The following is a 25,587-nucleotide window of genomic DNA, read 5'->3' as shown; positions in this document are numbered from 1 at the left end:
AATTTCTCTAGAGCAGCTCAGGTCATAAAATTTTTTCTTCCATTTTCTAGTAAAGTAAGTACAGAGAAATATGATAGTGTGAACAATGACAATCCCTCTTCTGTATTTGTGACTAACATTATCTCCAAAAATGGCAACAGGTCCTGCTGCTGCTCTTATTCACTCTCTAGAGCCACATTTTGTCCCCTTTGCTTTGCATTGCTCTGGCCTTTGGGGTTTTGATTGGAATAATGCTGAGAGCTTTGGCTTCCATTAAAAATTTTCGTAGAAGTATTTACTTTGGACTCTAGTATCCTGGTTGCTTAATCAAGAGATAACATAATTATCAGAAATTATAAGAAAGTCACTTTTTAGACTTAGTTGTAGGATGTCAGTAGGACTTAGGATGATGCTGTATATTGACATTAGGACCTAATGTAGTATACCAAACTAAAAAGTCTCTTTTGTGGTTCTGATCTTTCTCTTATTCCCCAGCCTCCACAACCTATCTGTTTGTAACTATTTTTTCCATCATTCAGTAGGGGAAATACTTAGATATGAACCATTTTCATACTGCACAAAGTTAGAGTTTTTACACTTCCAGTAATGCAGATTAATTACACTCTTTCCTATGCTGGAAGTCCTTATATTTTCTTTGGTTCACTTGCAAAATCTTCTATTTTTCCCAAATTTTTGCTGAAATTTCCACTGTGTTACAGGATTAATATCTATGGTGCACAGCTGGGGAGTAAGTTTGCAAGTGTACAAGAATGAGCAGACTTGCATCAGCAGGTCACTATTGAAACCCACCCACAAGGGCTGGCAGCAGAGATTGCCTCCTAAGAAGTTGTATTGTTTTCCACTCAGTGAATGTGCCACTAACTAATGGGAGGGAAATGTTGAGAATCATTTGGTTTTTCTGAGATTTATAAGCCAAGTTAATTGTTTTGTTTGCCTGATTTATTGTACTTGAATGGATAAAGTACTATTAATATTGCACTTTGAGCGAGAAGTTAAGGCCAGAATGGTCAAAAAGTTACTCATCTGATTGGAGTACCTCAATTTTATATGAGGAAACAAAATTAAATATTATTTTTAGAATGTGGATATATGTAACTCACTTCAGTTCAAAGTGTAAGCATGTAACACCGAACTTTGTGCCAATATATTGTCTCTACAATAATCTTCCAAATAGCTGTTTCTGTAAAATAGAAGTGTTTCTATTTTTATACATTCTAGCTGTTCTGCCCGAGTTAAATATTGAGAGGGACAACACGAGATCAGTGATTATTACTTGGTCTCCAAAATAAAATACATTTGACACGATGGAAGTGTTTGGAGCATTTATAAATGTGTCATCAATGTCTAAATATCAGTTACTTGACATAATACCTAATATTTACTTAATTTTCTCCTTATAAGCTCCTTGGGAATGCAAGTATTTTTTCATTGTTCCTTGCTTGTTTAGACAATAACACAGATCAAGCAGAAGTCATTCCAGAGACAGGGTTAGAGCATCAGCCTACAGCTAATCCTACAGCTGCTTCCCGTAAGGGCTTGTGCTCACCCCCTGGTATCTCATATAGTTGTGGCCAATTAGGTTCCTGCATGTTGGAATTGCCACAAAGAGCATGATACCTTTTCACTACCCATCCTACTATTTGCACAGTGACCCAGCATCACTGAAGGGTAGTGTTATGATTCGCTTGAATCTTCTTTTGCTCTGAAAGGTTGGGGTGTCTCCATGTATAAATATTGACAGGCAAATTTTTTAGCATCCTTCTACTTTTTTCTTCCCTTTCTTCTTTCTTTCCTTCCTCTTCATCTAACCCTAGATGAATACCGCAAATCATCACTAGGGAAAAGCTTTCCAAAGGAGGCCCATTCTGCATTTCACTCTGAATCACAGTTCAGATGAGAACAGAGTTGTTGGGGTAGGGAATTTTCCTTGCCAGAGACATTTACAGGGACTGTTCTGCCATGAGGTGGTAGAACTTTGCTCTGGAGTCTGTGATCTGCAATGTCTTTGGGGAATCTTGATATCATGGTGGATGGTGGGCTGCAAGCTGCCCAACGTTACTGCTGGTCTGTTGATTAAGAGACTTACGGCTTAGAATTAGGAACAGTAATTAGGTCCAGAAGCAAGTGTGGATACATCAGAATGTATACATCAGAATGTATACAGTAATGCGGTCATATCAAACAAATCGGGATTTGTGTGGCTTTCCTTTTCTTCTTCAATGAGAGTTAGAGACAGAGTAGGAATTACTGTAGGAAGCTCTTGGTCTGGGAGAAAAAGGTTGTCTTTGGAATAAATATCACACTGAAAACTTTCCAGCCTAAGCCTTTCATTAATTTCTCCATGTCATCTTAATATATTTAAACTGTGTAAAAAATTATGCTGCAAAAAGTTCTCCCCACGTGTAATTTTTCCTCAAGTGAAGTGCATACCTTTCAAATTATAAACTTCCTACTTGTCCTAGGAAAATCCTCACTGTATAAATAATTGAACTCATCTGCTGTGAACACAAGTATTCTTTCTCTAGCAGTCTAAAATATATGCCTAAATACACATCTTGTACTTAGTGCTTTAAATAGTAATTACTCCTGTGAAGTCACTGGAAGCCCTTAAAAGGATTTGACATTTTCCCCACAATCTTTCAGTGAATGTAGTAGCTGGGCTGTGCAGTGCTACATCCACTGATAATTCAGCAGCTGAGGAACTCGGCAAAGCCTGCTCCAAACTTCTCAGCTGTTGACAGGCTTGACTTGCTGAGAACACTGGTTAAATATAGCACAAGTGAGCTGAGCTCAACAAAGTCATTGCTGTAACACTGTGTGAAGAGACCAGAAGAGGGGAAATACAATCTGAGAACTAAACTGCCAAAGCCTAACACCACCTAGCAACAGTTGAAAAAACTTTTAAACAAAAGTCCGGGTGAGACACAGACAGAGTATACCTCCTACTTCTCCTGCCTGGGATTTCTGCAAGAAGCAGCTCCGGTCTTCTGTTCTCTACCCCATTTCCTTCATTGCTTCAGCTGCTGGTAGACCTAGAAAAGTGGGAAAAGTTTCTCTCTTTGTGTTCTCCTGGGCTGGATCAGTCTACTACTGTGGTAGTGCTGTGGGACGAGCTACTGTGATCTTGCGGTGTAAAGGATATATATATTCCTAGGTTCGTGTTGCTGACAGGTAAGACTGAGCTAACCACCCCAATGCATTCTTTTTAAAAGAAGTGATTTTATTTTCTAGTGACTATTGTCTCTTTCCTTCTATGAACAATCTTCTGCATGATCTGGAAATGTCAGTAGATGAAAGCTGGGATAAAAGTTTTAGTTTTTTTTTTTTACTCTTTCATCACAGCAAAACATTGCTTAAATAACTTTTGCAGTTCTTAGAACAAGCATAATCAAGTAGCTAGCAGTAATATGAAAAAATGTGTATAGATTTTGACATGTATCTTGCTTACATGCTGACAGAAGACAAACCAACATTTAAGAATAGACTACATATCATCCCTTACCAGTGATAGTCTAGCAGCTATTAAAAACAGTGACAGCCTGTGTGATAAGTAAGAGGAAATAGCCATTCAGTAACTGAATTAACTGAATACTTTGTGACCCAGCGCATTTGTACTTTTTGTTTCCTTACTAACTTTTAGCACACAGGCACACCTGGTGCCTTTCATACTATCCTTGTGACAACAGCTCTTGCTTCTTCCTCTTGTACTTACTTACATAGAACGAATATTAACCTCTGCTCAATTGATTAGCTGTATAATGCAACCATCCTAAAGACTGACCTTATGTTTATTGTACCCAAATGTGCTTGAGCTGGGTCATTGTTGGTAAAGTGTTTGTTTCTTTTAGCAAAATAAATGAGAAACCTGTTCTCTGATGTTTTACCCTGACAGCAGACTGGAAGCCTGTTTATCTGCTGGAACGGTCATGTAATTTAAGGGAGGAATTGCTTAGTATGATTTGCTTTGTCTAAACTGACAAAAGCTGTTTGGTCTTTTGAAGAATGAATCACCCCTACCCCATCTTTTAAAGCCATTTTCTCCAAACAAATCTAGTATGCATGATTTTTTAAAGTATGTACTGATTATGAATTCATATGCAATTCATATGCAATATGAATTCATATGCAATATGAATTCAGTTATGAAGGCAAAGATTTAAAGAATGCACTTAACCTGTGCAAAACCAGATTTATGTAGAATTGTCTCACGTGAAAAATATTTGTCCTAATGAAGGAATGGACTGACTGAGTCTATGCTGACTGTCTGTGGTGTTCGACACTTAGTCTGGGGACTCTGGGACTGCCTCAGGAAGATGAGAAGATCTTGCTTTAGCTAAATAATTCTAGTTTCATCCCTGCATACTATATAAATGACATCAACACCACATCTTAGCAGTGACATGCTTACAGATTGGATGAAATTAAAATACTCTGAAGCAACTTTGACTTGGTGGCTGAGAATGTAACTGCCTGTGAAACAATAAGATAAATGAAGTATTAAGATGGAGGAAAATTTTTAAAAGCAAAATTAACATAATTTACATTTTATTTCACAGCAAGGGTCACACTACTTGAGCACTAAATAGGAATACTTTTTGGTGGCCATGATTTAACGTGATAATCATTACTGTGGAATTACCACAGCACTATGGTATCCCAAATCTAAATCTCAAAAGGAAACTTTGGTATTACTTTTTAATATAGACATATCCTGAGCAAGTTATTTTTTTTGTAAGAAAGCTGTACAGTGAGAACTGAAACTGAGACAATATGATTTGTAGTTTTTGTCATCTTGACATTAGCGTGAAAATTACTGTTTCTTATTTTGACTGAGTTAATTGGCAAATAATAAACTGTAGGGAAATGTCAAATTTGACCTTCTGAACATATAGGGATGACAAAATCTGGGAAAATGCTATGCTAATTATTGACTGCTTTTTGGTTTTAGTCATTGCTCAGCATAATGTATGGTTTTACAGTCTTACTTTTCTTGCACCATTTACTTTTAGCAAAGTTTTTAAAAGCAAAAGGCAAATTTATTAGCCTGATAACTATCAAATGAAGTGACTTTTGAACAGTCTGATAGCAACTTCTAACTCTAACACATGGAGTGGTGGTTTTACATACATCTGTCTTCCTTTCCACTTCAAAATGGAGGAGGCGGCTAAGATTACTCTTCTCAACAGGTGTCCACAAAGAGGCTCTGGGATTTTCCAATCAAATCTGTGGAATATGTAATGTGGCTATTCAACAGATGGTTTCATATTTGAAGACTAGCCAATTCTACTAATGACTACAGTGAAACCAAGCTCAATTTTATATCAAATCAAAAAGTAATTTAGGTTTTGGCGATACACTCCATTGTAGAGATTTTCTTGGAAGACAAGTAGACATAGCATACCCATTTATTTTCCCCATTATATATTATTTTGCTTTTGTTTATATTTCCATAATTGTGGAGTGAATGGTGCCTTTCATGGTGCTAAAGACTGTGTATTCCTCCCAGTCTGAATCCACTTCCAGACTCTGCCTGTGGCTCATTCTTTCACCTTCATTACAGCAATATTATAATTTATGGTGTCTTTTAGCCAATCTAGCCACAGCTAAACTCATCATCTTAACTGAGTGTTTTGTCATCACCTCAGTCTTTCAATCTCTTTATAGAACGTCTGGTTCTTTTTAGCATGAGATTCAAAGAAAGACTTGCAATTCATCTTCAAAGCTCAGCACTGTTCTGGCCCTGCCTCCATCTGCCCTGATTTTCCCATACTCCTCCCGCTCATATCTGGTAGACTATTAACCTTTGGCTCTGGTGTTAACTGGTCCATCCTCTATGCTACTGGCTTTAGTAAGCTTGGAATTGACCTAATGACATATGAGTTTTCTATATTCCTGTCCAAATAATTTTTTTCCTAAGAGACATTTTACTTTTTCTCTAATTTCCTGTTTCTTCCCTTCCTTTCTCAAGGTCTGTTGTTGCAGTTTGCCATACTATTTTAATATATAAACTGAATTTGGGAACAGGGATTTTGTCCTTCTACATGTCTAAAATGCCATTCGGAGAAATAGAGCTATAATATTTGTGAAGAAGCCAGATGAAACAACAAGACAAAGGAGAAGGAACTCCACTTCACCTATTCATACTTCCTATTTCACCAAAAATATATAGTATAAAAACCCTAAGATAACAACTGAAAGCTAGAAAGGTAAAATAGTGTATGTAATAAAATAATGGTAAACTGTTGTATAGAAAAGTTTAAATATGTCTTTACAAGAAGCACAAACACCTATACTTTTCAGCTTCATCATCTTATTCTGGTGCTTTTCATTTTTAGCCTTTTCTCTTTTAATTTCTCTCTGTTTTCTACTGAAAATTGTTTCCTAATTTTATACAGAATACTGGGAATTATTTGGGGAATAAGGGCTTTTCTTGATATTGGAGGATATTGGATAACTGAGGAAACAATTATTTCATAAAGAATTAAGATTTCTTAACCTCTCTTTTTTCTCATTTAGTAGCTAGTATTTGTACCACGTTAGTGATACTAGAAAAATAAAGCATTTATAACACAGTCCTGTAATTATTCTTTGAGGTACTGGTGTCCAAAGGACAGGAATAATTGTGCCTATTTCCTGTTCAGGAGAGATAGTGGGAGTCTCTAATCATGTTGAAGATTGTGTGACACCTAATGTATTTGTGAAAATTGTCCCTTTCTGAATATTTTATTAGATTTTTCCTTTTATTTTGGGTCTTTTCACCTAATCCTCCAGTTTCTGCAGATAATCTGCACTTTCTGTATTACGTTTTATTCTTACCATTGTAGCAAAATAAGTAGTAATATCAATGCAAACACAAAGTCTTCCTAAATTGGGACAGCTTTTTTTTTTTTTTTTAATTTTTTTATTCAAGGTGGCTTTGCCCTATCATTCTCATTCTGCTTTGGCTGGACTATATCTCTAAATCTTCTCCACAAGGAAAGCATGCAAATTCTAGCTCTAAAGGTGATATGTAAGATTACATAGATTGCGGTCTCCTCCAAAATGGTTTACACACTTCACAAATACAGAGAAAGAGACAATTCCTACAATTAAAAGCATAATCCTAAAAGTGCAATTGCATTTTATTTTGAAATCATTCTTCTATAGATACGCATCTGTTAAAATACATGATTTATCTTGGTCTGTTTAGCAAGTAGTGTTCTGAGGCAGTGAAATGGCATTGCTTTTTTTTTCCCCCTAGTTAATAGAAAATTGCTATATGCGGTGTTATAGAACTGAGAAGAAAATGAAGAATTCCAACATCCAGTTCCTTAATTTTGCAGGTCTATGAGAGATGAAACTTAATCAGAAATGTGCGTATGTGTTCACACGTGTGTGTGCCTTTTGTAAGAAAAGAAATGCTTTTTGGCATTACAGAATGCATTGCTGAAGGACTGGGACAAACACATCCGAAGTACAGGGAAATAGGCTGGAGCTTGTACTTTTTCCCTTAAATGGGCAACCTGTCTAGTTGCTGTTAGCTGACACAAGCAAAGGGGAGTGTGAATCTAAAAGATTGCTGTACTTTGTCCAAATGAGTTTCATTTCAAAGCTGATAAAATGGCAATTAAAACCTTAATTACCTATGATGTGGCCAGACTCATTCAGATATAAACCAGTGGGGTTTCAGAACAAGAGCAAAAACAATGATGAATTTGCAATAAACTTTTTCAGTTTGATTTATATACTTTTAAGAGCTCTTTAATACAGTAAAGGTTGCTTTCTTTGCTTTTCCTTTTTGGGGAAATGGTGTCAAAGAGTATAATGTTTTGTGATTTATGCTGTTCAAAAGTTTGTTTCAGTGCATATGTAAAATTAATATTTTAGAAGCTAAATCCATTTTCTATCATCTGAAGTCCACAGTATTTAGACGCTTGTAGGTTTGGGTGTGGGGAAGTATCTAACTAACTAGCGTGTTATGCCTGTAGTTAACAAGAGCTACAGCTTCACTAACAAACTTAAAAAAAAAAAAAAAGATAAAAAGTGGATTCTATTGTAATAACAGAAAAGGATTTTTTTAGAAACTGGTTTTAAGGCTGCTTCTATTAAAAAAAAAAAGTAGTTGAAAATGAAAGCTCATGTGTCCTTGGTACAAAAATTTTTGTCAGACTGCTTGCATTTTTCAGAAAATATAAAGCAAATGAACGCAACAGAAAGCAGGAGACTGCTAACATCAGTGTAATCGAATTGCTGCCAGCTTGCCTTGTTTATCTAAGAGGTCTCTGTGAAAATGAGGTCTTTCCCACACATGCATGAGTCATAGGATGTAATGGGGCTAAGCAGACTTGCTTCAGCTTTCTAATGCGCACATATCTAAACTAACCTGTTTTAGTGCCTGTTCCTGTAACTAAATGAGATCTAGCTTGACAACAGGAAGGGAGAAGTAGTGGTGAGTTCATGGTGCTATTTCAGTGCAATAACCTGAATGCTAAGGAAACGATGCAATTTCCATTTATTGGGAAAACTGCAGTTACTGTGACAACAAATATACACTAAAGAAAAACATATACAATTTATCCTCAAGCTAAATTTGTGAACTTAGTAGATAGGGTATTCATAAAACCTCACACTATCTAGTTATGTGACTCAAAGAACATCCTTGCTTTTAAAATATATAATCCAGATTGTTGAAAAAATATCCCTTTAAAAGCCATAAGCAAGGACATAAGTGAAAGAGTGGCAAAGCACATGTGGTTAACCATGACTGGTTTGGTGTTGGGCTGACTAAAATTAAAAAAAAAATTAGGCATATATTTCTCATGCTAAAGCTATTCAGTTCCTATGTCTGTCATTCATACTTATCCCCAAAATCTCACTTGTGCCACCATCTGTAACCACAAAACCTCTTGGATCTAACTTTTAAGGTAAAGGTTACAGTAGTTCTTCTATAGTGTCTTATTTCTCCTTTTATTCTTCTACAAGGAATTCTGTAATAAAAAGAAACGCAATTTATATTCCAGTAGATAAGGATTTCAGTTCCTCAATCTGATAAAATTCGCTAGAGAAAAAAAAACATTCTGATTTTTTACTCTGGGCAGGAGACAGAAGGAAGGGAACGATGCCATGCTAGATGTCCTCAAGCATGTCAAACATAGCGCAGTTGTCCCTTCCACACAGAGGGACACACATGGCATCAGAGCTCCTGAGTGCCAGAGGAACCATGTGCTACGAGGCAGCTGGCTATGGGAACCACTGCCACTTCGAGTGGCAGGAGCCAGAAGCTAGAATCCAAGTCACAAAAGGCATCACACTGCAAATAGTAAAAGGCAGGGTCACAGCAGCATGTCCTCTGAATGAGAGGTGCCACTTATGGAGTTACAGAACCAGAATTTAGGTGGAAGGAACTGACAGAAGTCGTCCAGTCTCACTCAAAGCGGGACTAACTCCAGAGTCTGATCAGGTTGCTTGGGGCTTTGACTATTTGCAGTTATCTTGAGTATTTTAAATTTGTAATTATTCTAAGGTCTCACAGCTTATTTGGACCACAAAGTTGTGAACATGCCTGAGGAATATTTTGCCAGTGATGACTGGCAGTGATGATTTCAATCAGTGTATTGAAATCCATATGCTGAATAAAAGATGGCTGGAGAGACAGTTGATAGTAACATAAATCACAGGCCTTTGGCACTTTCAAAATTGCAAAAGAAGCAATATCTGTAGGGTTTTTCTGTTCAATTTTGTTATGTTTGATGTGTTATATCCTAAAATAAGCATAATAAGAACCAAAAATCTTGTATGTGATTTTCTATCCTAGTTTACTCCAGCTTTTAGAATGCACGCCCTCCTCCTCCTCCTCCTCCCTGCCACCTTCTGTTTGAAAGCCAAACATTTAGAATTAGGACGCCGTTAAGGTGTCATCTCTCTGCAAAAGAATTCTGAAAAAAAGGTTAAGTATATTCTATCTTTATCTTTCCAGGTAGTCCAATAAGCTGAAAGGCTAGCATTGAGATTGTAAGTAATAAGCAAATAAGGAAGGAAAACAGAGATGCTGCTTTTGAGGAAGGAAACCCTGGAGACTGCTTCCACTGCTGAGTTCACTTTTCTTACTGAACATCTCTTTCCAATTGTATCCTAATCAGGAACAGAGCATGATGCACATATGGCAAACAGGATTCCTAGATGGAGTTCTGGTTAACCTGAGGCTAGCTTACGCTCTTTTGGTGTAGAAAAGCCCTTGGTTGCGGAAGCATCTAAATTTACCTGGTGGTGATTACTGTAGCATGAAGCAAGGACAAAGTATGGCCTTGTGGCACTCAAAGGGATGTGGCAGGCAGTCTTTCCATGTAGGATTTCTCATACCTGTTAAGAATAACTCCTGAAGACAGGTATTTTTCTCTTCGGATGAATCAGAAAGTAATGTTCCTAAAACTGGATACTGTAACTAAAACTTTGCCATCATCAGTAGAGATGAGTGGAAAAAGGCTAGGGAATTCTCACAGCCGGTGGAGCGCAGAGGTCTCAGATCCCATTGTACTTGCCTAGAGCAAGCTCAGCACTTTCTGCAGAGAGGAACTTGAGGAGCTAATATGACTTGCACATGCACACAGGTCATACAAATTACCCTTGCAGCTTTTTTACTAAAAAAAGCTGTCATATGCTCCAGTGGGAGTTAAGTTAGTGAGAAAGTTAGTGATATTTAGGAAGAAGGGATCATGCTTTGAAAGACACCAGACCAGGCTAGGTCAGACAAGAAGTGCTTCAGCAGGAGGCCAGGAAGCTTAGTGTTTTAAAGCTAGAGGCCTCTAAACCATGGGTTAACCAGATAACAGCATCTTTAACTACCCTGCCTTGAATCCATATGGGCAGTGGTTTTAAAAGTAGCTTATGGGTTGGAGAAAAAAATATATTTTCCCGCTTTCAGACAACATGTTCTTAAACTCCAAATTATTTTGGAACAGCTTTTTATTAGAAAGATGAAGGGGGTACAATGTAAGTACCTTTGACACAGAATTTAATCTATTTGTAAATGGAAATACACAACAGGATTGCTGTGGTACTTGGAGGCCCAGGAGGACCTGTTCAGAGCCCTCTCTGTGACAGTGACACAGCTGCCTGGCTCCAAGAAAACTAATCCCCTGCAGTGATACTAGTTTATAGCCCCTGTTCAGTATCACTACCAGCCACACAACCTATATCACCACAGGTCTCTGAGAACTAATGAAGTGCTAGAAAAATATGTGATGTTAGCTATAGACAGTGTAATGAGTTTCTCCTTAGCTTAGATAGCACAAAGGAAACACAGGAAAATATCAGAAATCAACTGTGTAATCTACATAAGTGTTCAGTGAATACCCTGAACATAACACAACAGTTTGTAACAGTTTGTTAATAAGTAAGTAGAGCGGGAACAATTCTACAGGCTACTGCTGTCAACTCAAAAAATCCCTCCAGGACAGCAGTGAGTATCTAAAAATGAGGCGAGCATAACTGCACACAAGGAGAGTTAATTTAGATACCTCCAGCATTAGTTGTATAAATAAAGACTAATTCACACTGCAGGGAATAGGCTGTAAGAGTGACAGGACATCTGATAGATAGCTTATTAATCAAAACACTTTGCTAAATTCAGGTTCCCTCTCCAAAATATTCATGCCATGTTTGCATTTTGTTGTTTATCCCTTTCAAATAATGTTACCTTAAAATGTGAGATGCTAGGTATCATATAGGGGGACAGGAAGGCTGGTTAAATGGCTGGCTTTCACATCAGTGACTCCTTGTATGCCTCTCAGCAAGTTATTTACTTCTACACTTTTAATAACACCTGGGATGTTACAAGGATAAATATAGTAGTGACTTTGACACCCTGAGACGCTGCAGTGTTGAACATCATGTCAACAGCTTTGAATAAGGAGACTTAAATAGCCCTCCCTGGAAACCAGATTCTGCTGGGACAAGTAGGAATAGAAGTTGAATTAGTCTGAATGACAAGAATATGTATTTTTAAAGGAGCTCCCCAGAGGGAAGCATAGCTGTGCTCTGAGTTGCGGGTAGCAAGAAATCAGCCATACTGGGAAAGCACAGCAGAAAAAGGAAAGAGGAGGACCAGGGATGTGACCAGGAAGCTGCAAGAACAAAACCATACCAAAATAGAAACCAAACCAGTGTCAATACTAAGATGTTTCAGGAAAAACAAAACCATTCTCTCAGGTTCAGCTGTACTAGAAGTAATTCACAGGGCAAAGATGGCGCTGTCAGTTCGTGAGCTTGTTGTTATTTTGGGAGTGCTCAGGACAAGCTGCCTGCTACAAGAAGGAGGCTGCTGGGGAAAAAAAAACCAGCTTGGAGGAAAAAGGACCTTTGAGGGAAGGGGTGGGCAGGTGGTGACTGCCCAAATTAGCTGGGTGTGGGGCAGCCCTGGAGCCACTGTGGGGCTGCGGGGAGGCCACACGAACGCCACGTACTGGCTGGGGGAAGACAGAGCGCCTGGAAAACAGAAATGTCCTGCGGTGCTGCCAGTCTCCTGCAGGCTCAGCAAGTAGCCAGGGTCTCCAGTCCTGCCCACTCCATTAAAGCAATGGCGGCAGCTCAGGTGACTCTCTTGGCAACTGAGATTTTTGCCATTAGGGGATTAGGTTGCCATTATGTGACTCTCAGCTTTAATTAAAACCAGAGAAAATTAGAAAAAAACAGTCCTGATGGCTTCAAAAGAGCTGAAGTCTATGAGCTCTAGATGATCTGATGCCATGATGTATTGCTTTAAAATCTCCTGAAACACAACTTTGGAAGATTATCTTAAGATTTTGAATGTGTGTGGTTGGCAATACCAGTAGACAGAAGGGACAGTGAGTCCGAGAGCAGGGCAGCATCCCACGCTCACTTATGTGCCACAGCACAGAAGAGGCAGGCCAAGGTTTGCAGCCACAGCTGCCGAAACATCATTGAAGGCAACGCGGGTCTACCACACCATGTCCTGCCACAGTGTAAAGGCAGCGGCAACTGCGAAGGCGGGCCCAAAGCAAGTCCAGATCAAAGTAGGAGGTCTGGAAATTATTTCTTAGTTTACTTGAGAGCCTTTCCAGGGCGGAAAAGAATGGGGTAATAAATGACCCTTCCTTGGATTTCTTGAAAGGGAGGTCAGGTCTTTATTGTGAGAGCTTCCCCTGATAAAAGGTGTGAAATGTGGAAGTCCAAGCAGCCACCCACGAACCTGGGTGTACCAGCACAGGCTGCGTAGGGAGAAAACTGCTCTGCATGTCCTGCTCTGCTGGGAGACACAGTGAAAGCTGTAGTCCTCCCTTGAGGCACGATGCAGGGAAGGGTTGTGGGAATGTAAGGAAAACACACCTACCAAAAAAGGGTAGGGGAGAGTGAGAAATGAAAGTCTCCTGGGGTGATTATCTTAAGCTGCAAGAAAGAGGAGTGGAAAGGAAAAGAAACCAGTGACACCTTTTTATGTGATCCCAACTAGCTTTAGGAAACCAGTTAATTTCTCTTGAAAAATAGAGGCCCACAGTAACAACATTTCGAAGGCTCAGAAGATGCTAGGGAGTTGCATAGGTACCATAGTGCTGTACTGAAACATAGCAGCATTTCAGCAAATTATGTGGCATTGTGGACAGTGGAGCTTCTCCCCATGTGTACAATGGTAGCATCCATGCTCTTACAAAAATGTCATACCATTCTTTAGCAGACCATGAGTTCAAAAGGTTTGTTTAAAGTCTCACAGTAAATTGTAGCATATCAGGGGTTTTTTTTAGTTTAGGGGGTTTGTTTTGGTTTGGTTTTTTGTGTGTTTTGGGTTTTTGGTTTTTTTTTTCTTTTTATAGTGAAAGAACAAAGTTAAATCCTCAGGGTTTTGGACCTACTGTCTCAAGGCTGAACCTAATATCTAATCTCTAAGCTCCCCTGGACAGCCTATTCATTCTTGTTTTCCTGGTGTAAAAACAAGGGACTCTAAGAAACAGACAGCTAGTAACTTCATTTCAGGGTGGTCGTTTGGTTGCTTCTTGAATCAGGCAACTTGAAATGCTGGAAAACAACTCAGTGTATCTGTCTCCCCCAGAGGATACATATACATCACATCTCTGATGTGTCTAAGCTCCCTTGGCCTCTGTCCAGGAACATCCAGATTTCCTGACTCATGGCAATGTACCCTGTCTGGTTGTACTTCATTAGCAGCAGCTCAAAAATCAGAACAGTGTTCTGCTGTTGCATAAGTTTTTCCAAGCAGTAAACAAAAACACCCCACCACAGCTTTATTACATTTATCTTGGAATTCAAGATCCAGAATAGACTGCTGCTTATTATTTTCTTTAATGGCAACCCAAAAAGACTGTAAGATGTTTTCTTTAATAAATATTTTCAGGATAGCTTAGTATCTTATTAATTAAATGTTCTGAAAGGGGAGAATAAATGCTACAGAAGCTATAATAAGCCAATAATTTTTATTCCAGCTGAGAAACATGGTTATGATTTTTTATTGTCATATCAATTTTATTGTTATAGCAGCACTTATACAATAAAATGGTGAGGGTAAATTTAAAGCTACAGAAGCTGAAAATAATTAGTAGAAAAAATTACATTTTATAGGAATAGTAACATATCTTTCAGTAAGTCCTATTCTAAATATCTCTTCTTTACTTGCATCTCAAGCATTTGTTTAAAGCATTTTAAAAGCAGGAGCATTATCAACTGGCTCAAGGCAGGTTTGAAAATAAAGAGTCCATGACTATTACTGGGGTTCATTAAAAGAAAACTCTCTCTGACTCTAAAATCTATTTTGGAGCTACGACTGCTCCACTCCCCTGCTTGTGGCATGATGCAGCTGCTCTTTCTTTAATATTTTTGCTGACAGCTACAGCTGACAGATAACATTTCAGTTCACCCCAACATCAACCCTATCTCAAGGCTCCCTTACTTAGACTGAAAATGCTGCCCTCCTCACGGCTTTACCTGCATCACAGTGCAACTCTGTAACTATGCAATTATTCACACTGGTCACTTGTAATGGAGCAGCAGAAGCAGGGCTGCAGTCAGCTCATGTGTTGGGGGAGTGCATTAGCCATCCCACGGTTGCTAATGGCGCAGCAACAGTTCCTCTTCTTTCCCTTTGTCTCCTCTCCCGTGCTTTAAGAAAATAGGCACCTGAATCTGGGAATAAAAATAATATTGCATATATAGCTATGCAATATGTCAACTGATATTTCACATTTTACATTAGTTGTCATCTTATATCTTTGTTTTAGTTATATTTGTTACCATGGTCAATATTAAAAATATTTTATCCATCTTAATGTATAATCCCCTAGCAAACAAGCTTTAATGTCTTGGTACAGAAAAGTTTCCATGTAATAGTCAATCACTCAGTAATACTGTGGTGATTCGCCCACAAAAGGAACTTTTCACACATGCAGCACTGTTTTCCTCCCAGACAGAAAACAAGAACATTTACAGTGCTCCCAGTTCTGCCCCTGAACCTCTGAAGCTGTAAGAGAGGAGAAGAAGAAGGTGGAGGGTAGGTTTCAGAAGTAGCCAGCACATAAGAGAGAGACCCAAAGAGAAAAGTGGGAAGGAGGCATTGCTCAGTTAGTCCTTCAAAGGAATTCCCAGGAAAATTAATTATGATTAAGACTGTGCATTTATCTGTACTTTTTTGATTGATGGCTGAATCTAAAAAATAAAAAGAAATAAACGCTTTGCTATGTTTCTTCAGGATTTGCAGTGAGGCACATCATTAGTTTTTGCTTGGATTAAATATTTTACCAGACTGCAAAATACTGTTTTTATTATGGGGCTCTTCTAGAAAAATGTAAAGAACAGGAAGACAAGTGGGAGTTTGGAACCATGAAAAAACCCAAAACAACTCAGAAAGGAAAACGTTAGAATACTTCATTGCTACAATATAGGGATTAAAACACAGTCTTCCACCTCCCAGGAAAACACTTTAAATACAAAGTATTCTGAGATGACTGCTTCACTCTTTGCAGAAAAAAAATGTCTACTTTGTATGAAATATTTAAATATTCACCAGAGCAAGAGCTGACACTTGGAAAGACCAGAAGCTACATGCAAAGTCATAGAGTTGTTCTTACTCCGTGTGACCAAAAATTCACTAATTTTTATTCAAATACCCATTTTGAATCATGCAGACAATTTGAGCAACAGTTTCCTTCTGTATAGTAAGAACTTAAAACACTACTGGGCTTTGACAGGGAATTGGGACATGTGGAAAAAGAGGGCAGAGAAACCATTTTCTCATCATTTTTCTGCTTCACTCTGATAGTACCTCTGACTTCTTGTGATGTTAGTATGGGGAAAAAAGATTGGAAATAGCAAAAGGAACTGTTTCTGCAGTTCATACATTCCATTTTCATTTTTTGTTTCTCTGAAACTTTATACTGAATTTGACCCAAATCTGCTTCAGAGTACTCAAATGCCTGCTTTTAGGTGGGATGTTTACTAGAAGAAATTGCCCAGCATAATTTCAGCTGCAGGCTCTAATCAGACTGTTCTGCTTCCAGTCCCCCTGTGGTGGGAATCCCCAAGGGGCAAAGCCTTGGCAGCATAGCTGTAACACCAGGGGCTAAGTGAGAAAAGCACATCCTTGAGCCTTTAGAGATAATGTGCGGGTGTCCCAGCCCTTCTCTAGGCCACGGGAACTGATTTAGTGCTGGAGAATATTGGTATTAACCTCATATTCCTGTTTCGCTCCATAGAAAGAACCAAAGCAAGCACAAAGTCATCACTAAAAATAATATCTACCAGTACAAATAAATAATGTGGTGTCACTATACTATGAAGAAGGCAACGAACCTAGGTTTTCTGTGAGTCCAGTGATGATATGAGGTTATGTAGCCTTTGACAGTTTAAGAAATACCTAGTGTAGCTACTGTTGTATTTTAATTTTGATTTATTTTGCCTTCTTTGGTACACCTCTCCTTCCACAGGCTTCTCAATGATGGCAAAAAACTTTGCAATGCTGCCATGCAGCAGTGGAATCATCTGGATTCTAACTCTGAGGGGTAGCATTTCATCTGTGTAACCCCTAAAATCAAAACAGTTTCTTTATGGAAACAAGCCTGCCTTAAACAGCTTGCATTAAAACTCCATTGTCGTTAATAGGTCAAAATTCCCAAGGACATTGCAGAAAAGTCTGGCAGAGTGTCAGATAGGTTCATCTTAAAAATGCTGTCATAGAGCATTGCAGGCAGGAAAACATAAATTGCAGACGTTATGTTATTTTTATATATTTTCAGAGTGCTGCCAAAATAGGTCATTTGCAGATCAAATAAAGGAAAAAACTTTGCAAGTTTGGCTGAAACCATTATAAGGAATATTTAGAAATTTCTTAGGGCATCTTTGAGAATGTGCTGTGTATGTCAGCTCACTGATCATGACCATCTCCTTTCTCGATGTACTCTCTAGGCAACCATGAGATCCACTGAGAATAAGATAGTGGAAGTCAGAACAGACACTACTTCTGATGTTTCAGTTACAAACAAAAATATATGAATTTATTTAATAAAACCTCTGTTTTTATTTTTAACATCTTTAAAATGCTTCTTTTGGAACACAGAAGGGACGGAGTGCGTTTGTTGATAAGCAGTCTTATCAACATAGGTACATTCTGAGTCTCATCTGTTTAATTGTAGAAAGAGAACTAGTTCATCTAAGTCAACTGCTTCAATAGCTTTCTCTTAAATTTTCTTTGTGAGTCCTTCCTTTAAAGTCATGAGAAAATTGGGAAAAATCAAGATGTTCCATCCAGATACTTTTGTGAGGCTGACACAGATTTCTCTGATCTAGAAAATAATCTGAAACTCTGTTAACAGAGGCATTTGAAGATTGCTATTAGTCTCAAGTTTTGTCATCATGTTAGCAAAATATAGCTAATCAACTGGGAATTAGCAATAGATGAAAATGGAAAGTATAAATGTGAGCAGATATGAAATGCTATATTAAAAGTCAGGTATGACAATTGCCTTCTTACAAATGCGGTTAAGCTGGGACATAGAAGAGGAGACATACTACAGAGCAAGCTGATAACAAGACCCCTATCTAAGTTTGCCTGACATTTTTCATTAAAAAATCTAGTCTCGTATGAAGTACAGCTTTGCCAAACTTCAGTTGTTCAGGCTGGATGTCTGGCTGAGTCTGAATTGTTTTTGGAAGTTTCAACTAGAATGCTTTGAGCATTTCCAAGAATGAAATGAGAGAAAATTGTTGTTTGCCCATGTGAAAACAATCCCATAACCATTTTGCTGAAGAGCTTTAATGCCTCCATGTTCCAGAGCGATCTACTGAAATTCAGCCTGGGAACTGCTCTGTGGCAGTGAATTGACTTTTGCCATCCCTGTGAAAATTATGTGAGGCTAAGAGCCACTGAAAAAAGTATTTCACCAAGGATACCTGGTAGAGATTTGTAGCTAACTTCTCAGAATAGCCCACATGTGCTGATTCTGTCCCAGTTCCTCACATCTCACCTGTTGCAGCTGGCTTATGTGCATGCATTTCCAGAGAGCACCTCCACCGCAGGGTTACAGGGTTAAGCAATACTCTTCCCACAGTTACTTCTTCATCTGATGCTACAGTACTACAGCACAAAAACGAGGTGAAAGCTCTTGGTTTTACTGTTTCAACAATACTTCCTCAGCAGAGCCTGTGCCATGGTGGGAAAAAATGTGCGGACAGCATGATTGCTCTTGCTACTAGGGAGGGACACTGAGAAGGAATAGCACTGTGACAAGCCCTTGTATGAAACCTTTGTTCCTGTCACTCAGGATCTCTTTGCCAGTGATAGGTATTGTCCATCACCTTTGCTGTGGGATGGAAACACTGTCTTCAGGAAGGCAGAGGATAATCAACAATCACACTGACACTTTGCCAGTGTAAATATGTTTTTATTAGGAATTTACCTGAATCTTCAGCTGACTCATTTGGAATTAGAATTATCTCAGTTCATGTTTCTCTGTGGTCTGAGATTTGTGTCATTGCTCTGTTTGGCATTCACCATTGCCTGCCAGGCAAGCTGGACTTCTTTCTGGGTCCCAGTGTCCACCTTGGCTGATCTTCCAGCTGTGAGCTCCAGAAGTGATCGTCTCCAATCCCTCTCTAACAGCTGCAACAGTGCAGAGTCCAACCTCACCCATCTGCATGGCACTACACTTCCCTGCAAAGCTGTCTTCTTAGTTCTTCCCTTTGGATTTGGGCACAGGGCAGGCTCCTGAGGCAATTTGCTCAACCTGCTTTACTTTTGTAGAAACAGCTATGGCAGCTGCTATTCCCATATTTTTACCACGCTCACTGTTCCTCTTCTCTCTGCTGCACTCCCCCTCAGGAATTCATTCCATCTGACTGTGCCATCTGTCTGAGTGCTTCTCATTTGCTTGCCCTCCTCTCAAAAATCAGGGCTTTGCAGTTCTGCTGCGGTTTTGTAGAGCAACAATACATGTTTCCACTTCTCACAGTTTTATCCTTGTTTGAAAGCAATGTGGTAATGGTCATACAGAAACTGTTAAGAATTTATGGGTGACACTTTGGCTATGTCTGTTTTCAGGAAATGAGACAATGCCAATGCTGGTTCTCTGGCCCTCAGTCCAGTTGTCACTCTCTGGTCATACCTACATTATTAAACTTCCTTAGCCTTCAAAACAGGTTGGCTATGTCCAGGCTGCCAACCCCTGGCTAGGCTGGTCCCCAGCTAGGGCTAATTCCTGAACCATTCCGGGAAGACCACTGGTTAGTCTGTGCCAAAATTTTGACCAAGCCTTGGCACTGTTTAATCTACTAGTTTAGACATAATCCTCATGTCATACTCATCTGAACACATCAAATGCCTGGGATCATCTGAACAATCACATAAAACCCTGCCTGCATTATAAAGATATATTTTCTTATTATTGAATCAGACTTCTCTAAGATTACAGATAGAGTGACTGCTTTCCAAGAATATTTTGAACTTCTAACACTGGAAAATTCTAGCATTGGAAAAAATTTTGTGACACATGTTTAAACTGATTTTTTTGAGTTGGTTCCTTAGCCATGATTTTAGTATCTCCTCTGCATGCACCTTTGCTTTCTACTGTTCTGCTTCAAATGTCTGTTTCCTTGTTCTCCTTTCATTAGATGAGTAAAAAAAAAAAAAACCCAGACAATTTTAATAAAGCTCGGGGACCAATGTTTCCACCTGAACTATTATAATTAATGAGCAAAGCAGATGATACTTTGGTCAGATGAGTCAAAGCTAATAACACTTCATTGGGTCTTCTTAGTTCCTCATGGACAAACAGTGTTTAGAGCTATAGGCACAATTGTGCACAGGATTTCACAGGACTATCTCCTTTTCAAAAGGAAACATGTGAGGAGGGAAAAAAATGACAGCAAAAAGGCTTATTTTAACCATATGTGGTTTTGGAGGACTGTCTTTTATTGAACAGCAGTTCAATGAGTAACATAAAAAACTCATACAGGCAATTCTAAGCTCTGTCAGAGAAGAGAATAATAAGAATTTCTTGATGCATCAACAGCTAAGCCATAAACAGCCAACAAACCAACCAGAAACTCAAATAAACCACTTTGAACCCCTGGCTTCAGCAGAATGGAACACACAGCTTTTACATAGTGGGAACATCAGGCCATGCAGGGCTTTCTACACTGTTCTATGCAGAAGTAGAGCATTGGGTTTTGCAGCAACTGGTAAGGATTTGATGTGGCTGAACCCCTTGGCCCTCCTCTCCTGTGAAAGGACAAGCGCGGTGCTTTAGAGCCCCAGGAGCTGTGCCTCCTGTTAGTGAAGCAGAACCTCAGAGGCAACTCCGTCCTGAAGTGATAGCATGAAGTCAAAAAGACCACCCTTCTTCTTGCATGTTTCCAGTGCCCTCTGTACAGTGCATGTTTTGTTAAAATTAGAAATGAATATATCACAATTTTAAAGCAAACCAAAAGGACTTTTACCTGCCAACATCCCCGTTCAAATCCTTCTCCAAGAGCTGATGAAATCATCTGACATAAGGCAGAGCAGAGGCTGCATTCTTTACAGAGCTTTGAGTGATGCATATTTTACCAACTCATCCATGAGAAAGGGATTCTTGAACAAAATGGCTAAGTGAAAGAAGAGATCATTTTAAAAATATGCTTATGTGGAATTTTAGTTGTGACATGCACCATGAACATTGCTAATGATTTCAGATACCAGACTATTCTGCAACTAAGAAGCAATTCAATACACTTTTAAATTGTAGCTCTGAAAATGTAATTTATGTTTCCTGTACTTTTATCTTAAATAGTCTTTCTGGCTTAACAAAAATTTGGATACGGATTGTTGAAAAACTTGCAACTCCAGCATTAATTCAGCTGAAAAGTTTCTGAGGAACAACTGTTACATCAATAAACATAAATCTCTAAATATATGTAAGATTAAGATCCTTGCTGTTCAAGATATTCACCTTTAATTTTAGGTGCTTGAGGCATTACTGAAAGCTTAAAAATATTACTGAAAAAAAGAGTGCAGTGACATCTGAGCCATGGCATGCAACTCATTCACATGCCCAGTGACAAACAGCATGCTCTGCCCTTCTTTCTGTCCATGGGAAGAGTTGATTTTGGATTTAATTTAAGGGTGAGGCAAGTGCTTTTGAGATAACATTTTGCAGTTCCCTGCTGCTCTGTTCTTATTTGCAGGCCCATTAAATACTGTTTTGCAAGAACAGCTTTCTCATTTGAACTGCTCAGTGATGACAACCAATTTTTGTAGTTTAAGACTAACATAAGCTAAGCCAGTTCCAGAGCACTTGCCGTGAGATATTATGATTTTTGTGTACTTCAGCTGAGGATAAAGTTAGCTTGTGTTGTTGCAGGGTATGAATTACAGTTTTTCTTCTAAAAATAGAAGTCTTTTGCATTCGGACAATAAAGGAAACATAACATTTACATTCAAAACAATTCAATAAAAGCATCCTCGGTGAGATAACAATACGTTTTTCATGTCAGAACTACAGTGGGACAAAGAAGCCTGCTTTCAAGGGCCCCAGCCAAGCCATAGTAATTGAAAATAGCTGAGCATCAAGTCCTTCAGTTTTAGCTCCATGTCCTGTCATAAGCAACCAGATTAAAGAGAGAAGTTTACTAAATTAGTAGTAAGCCACCGACTTGTTTTCCTAAGGTGAGGTTTAAGCCTTGCACTCTCTCTGTGCCAACCCCTGCTATTCAGTCAACTGCAGGGAACTCCACAGCATAATTTGTGGCAGCTGGGGACTGCATTTGTGCTCTGCACTGGGCAAGCAAACAAACCAACCAACACACAAACCAGCGGCTGAAAGCAGCTAGCAGGGGAGAGCAAGTGCAGGGCAAGGATTTGAAACTTCCCCTGAGCACTTTTCCTGCCTCCAGCTATTTTCAATTTAAGAGATTGCCCAAACCTGATGTGGTTTATCTGGTTAGCAACTGTAAGTGCGTACTTCTTCCAAGTATTTCTACTGTCTCCCTCCAAGCCATGTTAACTTCTGCATCCACAGACAAGGCATTCTGCAGATCTGCTGTTCAGTGTGTGAAGAACCACCCCATTCTCTTTGTCAGTGGACACTGCTTCAAAGTCCATGTAAAGCAAAAATAACCAGCCAAAGAAAGCAGGTGCCAGGACATGACAGGAGCGTAGACTAGTTTTCTACTAGAACTCTATGGGTTTGAAAGATGTCAGTCAACCACCTTCCTGGCTTCCTTCCCAGACACAGCCAGGATGGGAGACAGTCAACGCCAGAGCCCTGCAGTGCCCAGCTCCCCAAGCTGTGGACGAGCAAGGAAGGGTGAATGCAAATGCTCTCTGGCTGCCACGATGCACAGAAATGATCCGGTAACTCTGGGAGATTCTTGAGAACAGGCTTGCCTCTCACAGCAAAGGAATAAAAAACCTGCACATGAAATTGTTGCCCAGGGGTCTAGATCTAGAATTAGTACCATAAACTTTCTGACCATCCCTAGACTGTTTCTCCCTAATATTTCAGAGGAGCACAGAAACCAGTAGTCCTTAGGGAGGCTCTACTATACTTACACCAGTCACAACGGAGACTTAAAACCTACAGTGCTGGAGATATCTCAGTGAAGCCATCTCCTGTATCTGATAAACAAACCTGAACAAAATAATGTGGCCCATTAGGATTTTCTCAGACACCTTTCAGGGCCCCGACACTTCTTTGTTGACTCACTTGTGAAATAAGTTCATGATCTTTGCCTTGTCAGTGCCCGGCAGCTCTGTGTAGGATCTGCATGCAAGATACCATGGTGCTTTTGTTATGTGAATAAGCATCTGTTACGAATCCCACCACAACCACTAATTTATTCCATATAAACAGCAGAGAAGTAATGAGAAAATACAGGCTCCTGTTTACTACCAACCTGGCCTACCGTCACAGAAGCACATTTAAGTGCTGCATTTTGGTCAGCTCTTGCTGAGCGTAGCAGCCATGCTTGATTTATCTTGTCTGAATCAATGTGCTGAGTAGTTACCACTTTCACTGAACATGGAGATTATTTAATTTATGGATTGGTGGAATCAGTCTATTTACACAGTAAAGCACATATTAAGCATTGAGAAAAAAAAAAAAGGCAGAAAATGCCTAACCACCTTGGTTTTTTGCACGAGCCTTTAAGAATAATTTGTAAATGTTCAACTGAAGATTTGCAAAATTCAACATGTTGCTGTTTTAGAACTACATTGCTATATATTTACGGTAAAATGGTGGAAAAGAGATAGGACATCAATTAAATTAGTAGGTGACTTTAAATTAGTAGGTGACTGATTTATATTACTTTTAATATGGGAGGAAGAAGTTAAGAATTAGCAATCTGATGGCAAATAAATCTTGACAAATCAAAGGAGTACATTTTGAAAAATATTTTGAATTACTGATGTGTAAATTCAAAATCTAGTGTTAGAAAGTATATAACTTTTCTTTTGAATATGGATCAAATTTTCTCTTAAAAATAGCAAGGACATTTCCCCCCCATGTATGAAAAAAAGTTTCAGAACATCAGCCTTCTGAAAACTCATCAGTCTCCATTTATTCATGACCAATTTGTTCCTGAAAGAGTTCAGAGCACATGGGCAGTTTCTGTTCAAATAAAGGACTATTTTTGCTTGAGACAAAAGTAGCAGTTTAAGGAGGAAATGAGACTGTTTTGATGTATATATATCATGTGGACTGCTGAGGTAAATCAGGAACTTGAAAAATGCATATCTCTTCTGATTGGATCCTTAAAAATATACACTGGGAATAGAAACAGAGGCTATGATGAAAATCACTAGCATTGTCAGAGTCAAAAGTGAAACTGTGATTGCTTAGTTGAGAGAAAAAAGTGTAAAGGAGGCATGAAGGAGGGATGTTGAATAAAAAGAGGCTGGAGAAGATGGATGGATGCTCCTTCACAATGCATGAGTGAATGTGCATATGGTAAAAGCAAAAGGCAACAAAATTAAAATGAAAAAATACATGCAAAGCTACGTAGACAAACACATATGTAAATGGGTGCTTGATTTTCACCACGTTTGATTAAAGCCAGAAGCTTAGCATGCTTTCAAAAGAATTTTTATATAAGGTAGGAAAAGATGTTAGAAGTCAATAATTCAGGTCCTAAGCCATCCATTAACTGATGACAACAGAGAGAGATTTTCCATTCTACTGGATCCTTTCTTCCTGAGCATCTAATGCTGAATCTGAAGAGCTGAAATTAGCATTGTTCACAAGAAACTGGTGAGAGATTTTTAACTTCACTGGCTAAGAAAGTGAACTGCTAATAACAAAACCAGCAAAACTGATATTAGATTTATGAAGCCACCTTAGGTAGAGTAGAGTGAATGAGATTAAGATACTATTAATTACCATAAGATATAATCTTATAGTAATGTGTTGGGCATCTTCATAGTAAAATTTGCCTTCACTGTGCTAGTACACTTTATATGACCATAGCGTGCTGGTATTTCTATCAAAATTTCAAATACGAGCTACAGGAAAGTGAAAATATGCATAGTTCCATTATGGCCATAGTTTTGTCCCATTGGGTGGGGGCTCTCTGTGTGTGTATGTGTACGTGTGTGTGCATTTAGAAAGAAATACTTTTTTGTAAATGATTGATTTTTATGTAAACATTTTACTGCTTTTAGTGAAAGTAGATTTTTTTCCAAACTTTTTTTTTACCCAAGAAGTTTTCTGCTTTGTAGAAGTTCATGGGTTTTTACTTCAAGCTCAGCATAAGCAATCTTTTAAGCATGAAAAAACTGAAGTTCTATAAAGTATCTCCAAAAGCAGACGGCTCTGTTTTTAGCAAAATGTCTTTCCTCTCACGTGTACAACCCATACTATGACCAAAGTAAATGCGAAACAATCGTAATTCTGTTCCTTTGGCTATATCTTTTGGATACCCTCCAACATAAAATGCATTAGCACAAAAATGTACTTGTCCTTAATTAATTTATAGCTTAGAGCAGAATACCATAAATAACAGTTGAACTTCAGCTGCAAATGTTTTAAAGTCATGGATAAAATATTGTATAAAATTTGTAATAAGCCTTAAACAGTGCTAGAGGACAAGTAGAACTAATTATCAATAATCTTAGGA

At 38.6% G+C, this 25,587-nt stretch overlaps 1 protein-coding gene and 1 long non-coding RNA gene across 6 annotated transcripts in view; one reads left to right on the top strand and one right to left on the bottom strand.

Annotated features, from left to right (window-relative positions):
- Positions 1-2,673: 2,673 nt before the first annotated feature.
- FILIP1 (filamin A interacting protein 1) overlaps positions 2,674-25,587 on the top strand; it is a 110,847-nt gene continuing 87,933 nt past the window's right edge. For 3 of the 5 annotated variants that reach the window (XM_072855318.1, XM_072855313.1, XM_072855312.1), the window contains exon 1: positions 2,674-3,171. The gene's annotated coding sequence lies outside the window, so the exon portion shown is untranslated. The remainder of the gene's footprint in view (positions 3,172-25,587) is intronic. The other 2 variants (XM_072855315.1, XM_072855314.1) reach the window with 1 other exon arrangement.
- On the bottom strand, positions 14,493-21,065 carry LOC140649971 (uncharacterized). Its single transcript, XR_012041809.1, has 3 exons — positions 20,932-21,065; positions 18,462-18,637; positions 14,493-15,129 (listed from the first exon to the last, which is right to left on the bottom strand). It is a non-coding gene; the product is annotated as an uncharacterized lncRNA (long non-coding RNA).

Source organism: Ciconia boyciana, chromosome 3, assembly GCF_034638445.1.
Source record: "Ciconia boyciana chromosome 3, ASM3463844v1, whole genome shotgun sequence".
NCBI classification, from domain to species: domain Eukaryota; kingdom Metazoa; phylum Chordata; class Aves; order Ciconiiformes; family Ciconiidae; genus Ciconia; species Ciconia boyciana.
The sequence above is the reverse complement of the archived record's forward strand: the minus strand, read 5'-3'. Positions and strand labels throughout refer to the sequence as shown.